We start from the raw sequence: 11,020 nt of genomic DNA, 5'->3' as shown, positions 1-11,020 counted from the left end.
TTTTCTTCATGAATTTACATCAGACATTACCTGCCGTTCACCTGTAAAGTATACCTACACTAGAGATCAATTATTGGATATTGGATCTACGGTACCGAACAATAGCGGATTAGGAAAACTAGACCCTGCGACATATAGGATTATAAATTTACCATTTATCATGTAAAAAGAAAACGCATAATGTAAACGAGGTGGTAAAAGTAAAGTAATTCGGGAGCAAAATGGTGTCTACTTTAAAAATTTGATATACCATAAGAAATGCAACCAGTACAAAAATATATGCGAACATGTATCTTGCATTACTCTGAACTGTAGATCTGTTGTGAACAAAGATGATTGTGTGGGCTAATACCTCAGGGATGAGAGAATAGATTTCGCTCTTTTGACTGAAACTTGGTACTCGGACAAGAAACAGAATCAGTTTGAAACTTATGACTGGAACAAGAATGGATGTAAATTAAGCGTAATTAATACAAGAAATAAAAAATGCGGCGGTGTTGCGATCACTTGTAGAGACACGATCAATATGCGAAGGGTTACTCACGCCACTGTTCGAAGCACTGGCACCAGAACAGAAAGAAAATGCCTCTGTACATGTTATACCCTACTCCTAGGTATTCTATAAGAACCATGGTCATGAAGGGGAAAATATACTAAACCGTTTCAATCGCGCATTTCATACCTAAAGCACGCAGTTCGGTAAATGTGTACTATGGATATCAGACAAGTGGTAATTTATCTTCCATTGTGTACCGGTCACATTTCTTCAATACTCCTTATCTTATAAAAACAACGCGTAGTTTATTGCTTTTTCAACGTTACACAAATAACTTGCTTGACCTTCCCTCGTAAAGTTCCGTTCTAGATTACAAAACAATTCTGATTGGCTGATGTGAAAATGTATGTCAATCGTCATTTTACTACACGTGTTCGCTAATATGTGGAAATGCAGCATAAATGTGCAAAATTAATAAAATAAACAGAACAGATGTAGACCAATGTATGATTTCAAATTAAAAATCATATACAACATGAATTTCATTCAACGACAACATTTCGAGTTTTAGTGTAAACTTGTGATTTTTTAAGGTTTAGGAGTATATCACCAAAACACAGAAATATTTTATAAACGAATAACATCGTTACCAATATTTTACTTAACCTTTACATGTTCTGCCGTACTGTCCCGTACTGAAAATATTCTGAAAAAGTTGTCCCCCTTTGAAAATGAAAGCCATTTGTAAAGAAATAAAAATAAACAATTGCTGAAAACTGTTTTCCACTAAATTATGTGAAATTTCAACACTCGCATGCGATTGCAAATGAATCAAAACCAACATGTGTAACAGTTCTTTGAAAATGGTAAGTTTTTGAAGGCGTTTGACTGCCCGGAAGTGGGTCCCATTTAGGCAGTCCTGTTTTCGGAATTCAATGTTTATATTAGTATACTGACAATTGTTTTGTTGTTTCTGTAATGATAGCGTGTATATTACTTATATTACTCAACAAAACAAGTGTCAATATACTGATATAAGCATTGAATTCCGAAAAAAAGAACTGTTTAACAGGCCCCACTTCCAGGCAGTCAAGCGCTTTTAAAAACTCACCATTTTCAAGGAACTGTTACACATGTTTGTTTTGATGCATTTGTAATAGCGTGCGAGTGTTGAAATTTCACATAACTAGGTGAAACACAGTTTTCAACGATTGTTTATTTTTATTTCTTTACAAATGGCATTCATTTTCAAAGGGGGACAACTTTTTCAGAATATTTTCAGTACGGGACAGTACGGCAGAACATGTAATGGTCAGGTAAAATATTGGTAACGATGTTGTTCGTTTATAAAATATTTCTGTGTTTTGGTGATATACTCCTTAACCTTAATTCTGTTTTTTGTTTGTTTACGTTTCGCCTAACATGTGCACACTGCCGTGACCTCTAGACTGGATGTTCAGTAGGGAAGGTCACGCAAGTTTTTTCTGTAACGTTGACGAAAGCATAAAATAAGTGGATAATCTCAGCAATATATAATATTGAGACAATGTGACTGGTGCACGTTGGAAGATAAATTATCGCTTGTGCAATATACTAGGTACCCATTCACCGAACTGCGTGTTTAAGTTGAGAAATGTACGATTGAAACAGGTTAGTATATTTTCCCGTTCATGACCATGGTTCTTATGGAATACCTAGGGGTAGGGTATAACATATACAGAGGCATTTTCTTTCTGTTCTAGTGCAAGTGGTTCGAAGCTTTGAATATGATACTTGGAAACTCGTTTTCAAAAACTTAAGCATACACGTAGTGGGTGAGTGTAGACCCCCGGCTCTATCGGCTGGTAATCAGTTCGTTGCTGAATGTTTTGATTTCATCAAAAATATTTTACCACATTATGACAATTTACTTATAATGGGAGATTTCAACTTGCATATAAACGATGACTGTCACAACAGTTCTATTACAAACTTCAAGAACCCCCTAGCAGCTATGGGCCTGGAAAACACGTTGATTTCATTGCTCATACAGGAGGACATAGCTTGGTAATAGTCATAACTGAGTCATTTAATGGTGTTCATGTAGAGAAATGTGAATCTGGACCATTTTTATCTGGTCACTGTGTTGTTAAGGTTCTCTTAGATGTTTAAAAAAGAGACTATTACTAGTAAGAGCGTGTCATTTATTAACTTTAAACATTTGAACGAATCAGAATTTTCCAACGACCTAAGTGCAATAAACCTGATTCACAGAATATAGACAAGTTTGTAAAAGAGTTTGCATCAGAAATAAAGGATGTCCTGAATAAGCACGCTCCCCTAAAAGAAAAAAAATCTATAATTCATAGAGCACCCAAACCGTGGTTCAATAAAAAATTGCAACATCTAAAGCAACAAGTTAGAAAGTCCGAGCGTACATGGAGGCGTTATAGTAATACAGACCAGTTTGAGTCATAAAAACAAGTAAGAAATGAATACAATTTTGAAATCAAACGTCAAAAGAGAAACACACTCAGTGAAAAGATAAAGAACGCTAAAGGTGATTCCAAGATACTGCATGGATTGGTACAGAACTAATTGGTACCACATCTGAAAACCCGCTGCCTCAAGGAGATTATAATAATTTATTGGCCGAAAAAATTGCACTGGTATTCGCAATAGGGGTAAAATGACCTCAAGGTGAGAGCTGCGGTCATGACTATTATTACTATTGTCATTATTATTATTACGTACGACGCCATTCAATATATCATTGTATAAAAATAGGCGTTTAATCAAATTATTCAGTATTCATTTTTCAGGTTTCTGGTTAATAGCTGGAAAATATTTGACACTACTGAATAGAAAATTTATAACATAACAACGTGTATATCATAATTTCTGTGGTCAGTATATGTCGTCTACTGGAAACCAGTGTAAAGACAATGTTTAAAATCAAGATTATTTTGATGAGTCAGTAAATGAGGAGATTTCGAACAGCACAATATAAAACAATTATCATATCGATAGCTTTGGTAAATATAATCCCGGAATAAAGAAAATTATTTCAGAAGTTGTTGCCGTTTAGTTACAAAAGCGGATAGAACATTTTTGTTGCCGAGGAAACCCGGCATCGATTCCTGCCAAAGAAACACTTCTGTCTTGACTTAGTTTTCTCTAAAAATAATTTAAGCACAAAATCATGTTCTGATATTTATTATATGACCAACATTAAATTTTTAAAGAAAAGTCATTTAAACGGTATATAAGCACGTAGGAAAAACTAGGACATTTTTTAAAAAAAAATTGAGCATAATTCCACATATCTGACATAATCCATATAATTATGTCTCCATATATAGGGAGATATAATACTGTGTTCGATGTGGACCGTTAACATTTAGCCTGCTGGCTGCAAGTGATTCTGCCTTTGCGACCAGTGCAGACCAAGCCTGCATGGAATAAACAATTACTACGATTAACTAACACACTGTACCATAACGTACGTTATCATGTATCCCCAGATGTAGCAATTGCTTAATTAGGCAACAGACCTGTACAACTGGAGAAAAAAAGATGAAGACACAGATAGTTATCAACTTAGTTGCCGTTATTAGATTGGTGATATTTCACTGCTTTAAATCAGTTAGCTAATCGCAATATGTATTATATTAAGGAAGGTTGGTTAACAAAATAGCACCACAAACTTCAAAATTACTACATATTCCAGATAAAATGGATTCATCTAAAACATTAATTAAAATGCATTCCATTGTAATTGAGTCTCATCTGTAAAAATAAAGATGTTACGAATATTTATTTTCATCTTTTGTAATTAGTATACATTCTAAGATATTAGGATTTTTTTTAAATGTTAGAAAGATATTCTTTTATGTTGCGTTATTTAAAATCAAGATTATTTTGATGAGTCAGTAAATGAGGAAGATTTCGAACAGCGGATTATAAAACAATTAAGGTATTTTCATATCGATAGCTTTGGTAAATACAATCACGGAATAAAGCAAATTATTTCAGAAGTTGGTGCCGTTAAGTTACAAAAGCGGATAGAACATTTTTGTTGCCGAGGAAACCCGGAATCGATTCCCGCCAAAGAAACACTTCTGTCTTGACTTATAATAAAAATTATTCAGAAACAAAAATCATGTTCTGATATTTATTATATGACCAACATTAAATTTTTAAAGAAAAGTCATTTAAACGGTATATAAGCACGTAGGAAAAACTAAGTTTGAAATTGATATTCCTTAGGCATTTCAATCAAATCAGGGCAAGTAGTCTGGACAATCTTAAAAAAAAACAACAAGTGAGCATAATTCCACATATCTGACATAATCCATATAATTAGGTCTCCATATTTAGGGAGATATAATACTTTGTTCGATGTGGACCGTTAACCTGCAGCCTGCTGGCTGCAAGCGATTCTGCCTTTGCGACCAGTGCAGACCAAGATCAGCCTGCTTGGAATAAACAATCAACTAACGTACCATAACGTACGTTTTCATGTCTCCCGAGATGTAGCAATTGCCCGCATTAGGCAAAAGACCTGTACAACTGGAGAAAAAATGATAGGGACACAGATATTTATCAACTTGTTGCCGTTATTAGATTGGTGATTTTTCACTGCTTTAAATAGTTTGGTTAGCGAAATAGCACCACAAACTTCAGAATTACCACATATTCCAAATAAAATGGATTAATCTAAAACATTAATTAAGATGCATTCCTTAAACATACACAGATCTTTGTACCAAAAGAACAAAAACACAATATGCTTCATATATTGTATAATATGTAATGAGCACTTGGGCACGATTAGCTTACATTGTTTCTTCTTCCAATAATATCATATCCATTACATTTACATATAAGAAAATACTGACATGAATCATATAACAACTTCAAATACCATTCAGTTCATAAATATCAATTCAATGATTGAACATGCATAACATTCACTTCTCACATCTTTATATATATAAACATTTTTAAATAAAGTAACAAATAATTTCCCGTGATGTAGATTTAAAAAATAATCTGTTTGTAAGCATAGGTGCCCAAAGCTGAATGTTTGTTTTGGGTTTAACGCCGTTTTTCAACAGTATTTCAGTCATGTAACGGCGGGCAGTTAACCTAACCAGTGTTCCTGGATTCTGTACCAGTACAAACCTGTTCTCCGCAAGTAACTGCCAACTTCCCCACATGAATCAGAGGTGGAGGACTAATGATTTCAGACACAATGTCGTTTATCAAATAGTCACGGAGAACATACGCCCCGCCCGAGGATCGAACTCACGACCCCGCGATCCGTAGACCAACGCTCTTACCTACTGAGCTAAGCGGGCGGGCTCAAAGCTGAATGACCATACAAATCACAACAATCGGCACGATAACTTGCCTTACCAGCGTTACTAAGGCTACCAACAAAACAACCATCAAAACAAGATTTTGATTGGCCTGATACAACAAAGGATCTATACCTATTCAAGGAAAATATTTCCCGCCTAATTCGCTTCGCTTAACCGACGGAAAATATATTTCCTTAAACATACACAGATCTTTGTACCAAAAGAACAAAAACACAATATGCTTCATATATTGTATAATATGTAATGAGCACTTGGGCACGATGAATCAAAGAACGGGAAACTATAAGTTACAAAATAATACCATGTGCTTGAAATCTAATTCAAAGTTTATAAACCCAAATTCTGAGAAACAGAAAGTCTTTCAGATAAACAGTCTTTAATATAACCATCTTTGGCGTTTTCACTACGCCACCTTCCATGTCTCTTAAAAAGTCTGTCCTTAATGCCGTTATTCGCGGCTGCAGTTGCGCCCCCGGAGCGCAGGCTATGAAGTCCGAATTTAGAAATATCCGAAACATGATATTTAAACGCTTCAATAAACAGTTCTCTCAAAGTTGTATACGAAATGGGTTTATTCATATCCCTTAACTTATATCCATTTTTGCATTTTGACATTCCACAAAATATATAAATGTCAGAATCAGAGATATCGCTGTAAATTTACTACAGGACACAACATAGCACCTGTGCAAGAAATTGTTACCCAATTTCCATCTCTATAAACGTCAGTTTTGCTTGATTCAATAAATATATTGATATATGTGGAGTGGAATACTATATCGGAACGTCTAATCTTAAGTAATTCTTCACTTCTCAAAAACCCTGCGTATGCTAACAAACATGCGCAAATAATTCTCTGATTCTTGATATTGTTTTCCTGATAAAGACTATTGAACATTCTAAGCAACATAACAGGAGTCATTGGTTCTTTCTTCGCACTTTTCTTAGAAAGCTTTCGTTTAGCAGCTTCTAATATGTTTTTTACTAACGATGAATCACTGTAGGCGATGTCAAGCCATATAATTCATGCATCCATTTAACACTATAATATGATTTTGATACAGCACTGAATGAATTTGAAGATTGAACGATAGAACACAAATATATACCAAAAATGGATGGCTTGGCCGGAAAGATGTCCTTTTCTCCCAAAGAATTACTCAAGGCCCATTTCCTCCACCGAATAAAACCTCGATTGTAACATTTGGTGGTAGTGTCGGCACGAGCTTCCTTCAGTAGTTCTGGGATCCAGGTCACCTTATCGACCAAAACATCTGGTAAATCTTCTATTTCGTCAAAATCTTCTATTTCGTCAGAGAAACACTGAAAAAAAAACATATTTAAATAAAAAATACGTTCGTTAACATACAATTATGATAAAATAATTTGCAATATTCTTTTTCTTCACATATTATCATGGCTTGTCAGCCTCCACAAACGGAATATGCAGCCGACAAAAGGCTGTGAAGGTATCAATGCCAATGAATAACAGACACTACGCTTTTGTGTCTAAATAATATTAAACTATATTAAAACTTTATCATAACATGCAAATAGAAAATCTATACTTGCGCAATAATCCAAATTAATACACATTTCTGTGAAAAAATATTTTAACATCAATACACATATTATCAAGGCTTGTCAGCCTAAACAGAAAAATAGCAATTATAAAGGCAGCCACGCCATATATTGATGCATATTTAGCATCTTAACAGTACAGAGATATGCAACTACTAAAATATTACTCGTAGTGCTAACATGTTAAACTTCAAATTTTCATTTCCGAAAAAGCCTGCACCATTAATGCATGCAGTGTAATTTTCTTTATTTGTAGGCAACTCAATCCAGTCTACAACATTGGATATAAATCTGCCACTCACGCATAATAACGGCCAAAAATTTGCCGAAGACCATGACGGTACAATCAATACACCGCTAGTTTTGTCTGACTGCATTTATCTTAATACCCTAGCAACTGTAATGATGGGTGGCACAAACAACCCAAATTTACCACCCCAAAATTCCGAAAATGCATCCACACCTGAACACCTGGGAATAAAATACAGGTAATTTACTATTATGAGCTGAAGCGAACCAGTCTACCTAAATTACCCCACTTGCTTTCGATCAAGCGTACAATATGAAAAGATATGCCCCAGTCATCTTTGTCAACAATATTTGACAGATAATCGGTTCTTTCATTTTCTTCCCTCGGAATCCTTTCAACATCTAAAACAATACTATTCTTTAAACAATATGTAAATATACTGAATACAATTGTTTGTAACTCAACATTCATCAAACCCTTTTAAACAATGCTGCTAACAGCCTGGTTATCAGAAAACCACTTAACCTTGTGTCCTCGTAAAACATGTACAATGGACTGTGTAACTCTGAAAACTGCTGTAAGTTCTCTCCAAGTAGAGGATCGAACCTGTTCATCATTTGTCCACTGACCTTGAGCGACACCATTTACAATTTTTACCTCATAACCGGGAAATCCCGTTCCGGAGGCATCACTAAATACTATTTTAGAGAAAAAGTCTTCAACATTAATTTTACTAATGTTCAATACTTGTAAATTTTCTTTCCAAAATTTGAGTTGAGTCATACTACCACAACTTAATTGTATATAAGATGCCCACGATTGTACCGCGGCTATATCTATACTCAATTACCTAGTCATTATTTCAGAAATGTGACCTATAACAACCGACATGGAGATAATTTGTCCAACAAAACTAGCCAATTTTCTCACATGAACCCGTCTGTGTTTCTTTAGCGAATATTCTATCTCTGAAAGAGTATTTAATGCTTTCTGTATTCTTCTATCTGGTATATAAATACTATTTATGGTGCTATCAAGAGTATTACCTAGAAACTCTATAATTTGCTCAGGAACCCATAAAGATTTTTCTGCTTTTGGAACAAACCCGGATTCAAGAAGATCATTTTTTTTTTTTTTTTTTATCGAGACAGCAACATCTGAACAACTCAAAAAATCTCTCTCACGACCAAAACGTCATCTGAAAACATAACTATCATCTTTCCTCCACCCCTCCATTTAACAATTAATGGTCTTGTTAATTTGGTGAATATGTACGAAGCTGTGCTAATTCCAAAAGGGTGCACAAGAATTTGTAAAAAATAGTGTTTCCCATGTCATCAGTCCATGAAAACCCCAAATAATCAGTATGAGGGGAAGAAATAGATATGAAATGATACGCAGAATGAATGTCAAACTTGAACATATAGTAATTGGGTCGAACATAATTGAGTACGATTCTAATGTCCACATATTTTACAGACTGTTTCCATAAATGCTTATTGACATGTCTTAAATCTTGATATCAAACGCTTCTTCCCAGAAGACTGTACTGAAACGGTTAACGGGTTAACAACAGCAGAAATTTTCTCACACTTTTCAATTGAACCCCTCAATAATAAATCAATTATTGCTTCTTACAAAACTACGTTCTTGTAAAGCCGTTCCTGTAAATGCAAGCAGGTGGCAAAGAATAAAATGGAATTTTATACCCACTTTTGATTGTATCCAGTATAAAATCATTAGCACCAATCTTATGTCAAAACTCACAACATTGTTTTAACCTATCTTTAACAATTATTCTTTTTGACCCTGTTCATACTCAAAATATTCATGCGTAAAACTGTCACCGGGTAAATCATAACAATTACATCTAAAAATAGAATACTCATCTGTCAAAACTGATGACTCATTTTCTGTTCTGGGTGACATCGATGGCTGATTGACTCTGCTTGTTGAAGGAACCTGACATGTAGGGACAATCTTTTCTGTAGTGCGTGAAGTCTCCGCAGGCGAAGCAACTTCCAAACGTCTTCCTTGTGTAGGGACGAAAATTAGACGTCCCGAGAGAACCGTTGACACCCGGAAAGGTACCTGACGTTGATGGCTGCATACCCCATTGAGGAAATGGAACGCTCCCAATACTCCCAACAGTAGAAGTAGGCCTGAGAAATAATATGCGTTTCCCAGGTGCGTCGTTCGGCGATTTTTGTGATTGAAATCGCTTGCGTTTGCGGAGAGCACGGGTTTCCGCCTTGGAAATCTTAGATTCATCGTCACTGTCGCTGGCTACAGGATTCGCCTGGTATTGTCGAACCGTTTCCCAGTCCCCTTCTGACGTATCGGCAATTCGGATAAGTTTTTTACGTTTGTGCAATTTACCAGCAGTTTCCTCTAACACCTCCAGAGCGTAGTGTTGTTCCAAAACTAAATTTAATGTCCGATTAATGTCCGTTTTATTTGCACTAGGACGACTTGGCGAATTACGTGGTGAAATTTCATCCATGACTAGCGAAAAATAATCTGTTTGTAAGCATAGGTGCCCAAAGCTGAATGACCATACAAATCACAACAATCGGCACGATAACTTGCCTTACCAGCGTTACTAAGGCTACCAACAAAACAACCATCAAAACAAGATTTTGATTGGCCTGATACAACAAAGGATCTATACCTATTCAAGGCAAAATATTTCCCGCCTAATTCGCTTCGCTTAACCGACGGAAAATATATTTCCATTGTAATTGAGTCTCATCTATAAAAAAATAAAGATGTTACGAATATTTAGATTCATCTTTTGTTATAAGTATACATTCTAAGATGACAGGTTATTTTAATACATAAAATGTTGGACCTGATGTATTGTGTTAACATACATTTGTATATCATTTTGGCTTATGCAGCAATGCCTCTTTGCCTACGTTATCACGTTTGTGACGTTTACGTAAGTATAGTGTGATCACATCGAATAACGCAACATGAAAAAATATCTTTCTTACATTAAAGTATAAAGGCAGTCTGTGTTTTCTTTGGGTGGGTATAATAAATAACTCTCGTTCATGAATATGTAATTCCAATGCTTAAGCAATGCAATACATGAACTATTTTTTGTAGAAATACTTGTGCATTGCCACAATCTGAAGGATTGTGTAGTGAGCACGTCTACAATCGAGTGTTTTAAGAATGTTTGGTAGCACTTTTAGACTAATACCAGTAGAATCCATACCAGAAGTAGCATGAAAAATTTAAAAACCTTTACACCGACAGTATGTTAACATTAATTATTAATTTTTTTTAATTTATATTTATTGGATCTCAACACATGCAAGC

The 11,020-nt window shown here is 35.1% G+C and overlaps 1 long non-coding RNA gene across 1 annotated transcript; it reads right to left on the bottom strand.

Annotated features, from left to right (window-relative positions):
• Positions 1 to 6,083: 6,083 nt before the first annotated feature.
• Positions 6,084 to 9,542, bottom strand: LOC123548669 (uncharacterized). Its single transcript, XR_008371250.1, has 2 exons — positions 9,407 to 9,542; positions 6,084 to 7,185 (listed from the first exon to the last, which is right to left on the bottom strand). It is a non-coding gene; the product is annotated as an uncharacterized LOC123548669 (long non-coding RNA).
• Between the last annotated feature and the right edge of the window lie 1,478 nt (positions 9,543 to 11,020).

This window comes from Mercenaria mercenaria, chromosome 6 (assembly GCF_021730395.1).
Source record: "Mercenaria mercenaria strain notata chromosome 6, MADL_Memer_1, whole genome shotgun sequence".
Lineage (NCBI taxonomy): Eukaryota > Metazoa > Mollusca > Bivalvia > Venerida > Veneridae > Mercenaria > Mercenaria mercenaria.
The sequence above is the reverse complement of the archived record's forward strand: the minus strand, read 5'-3'. Positions and strand labels throughout refer to the sequence as shown.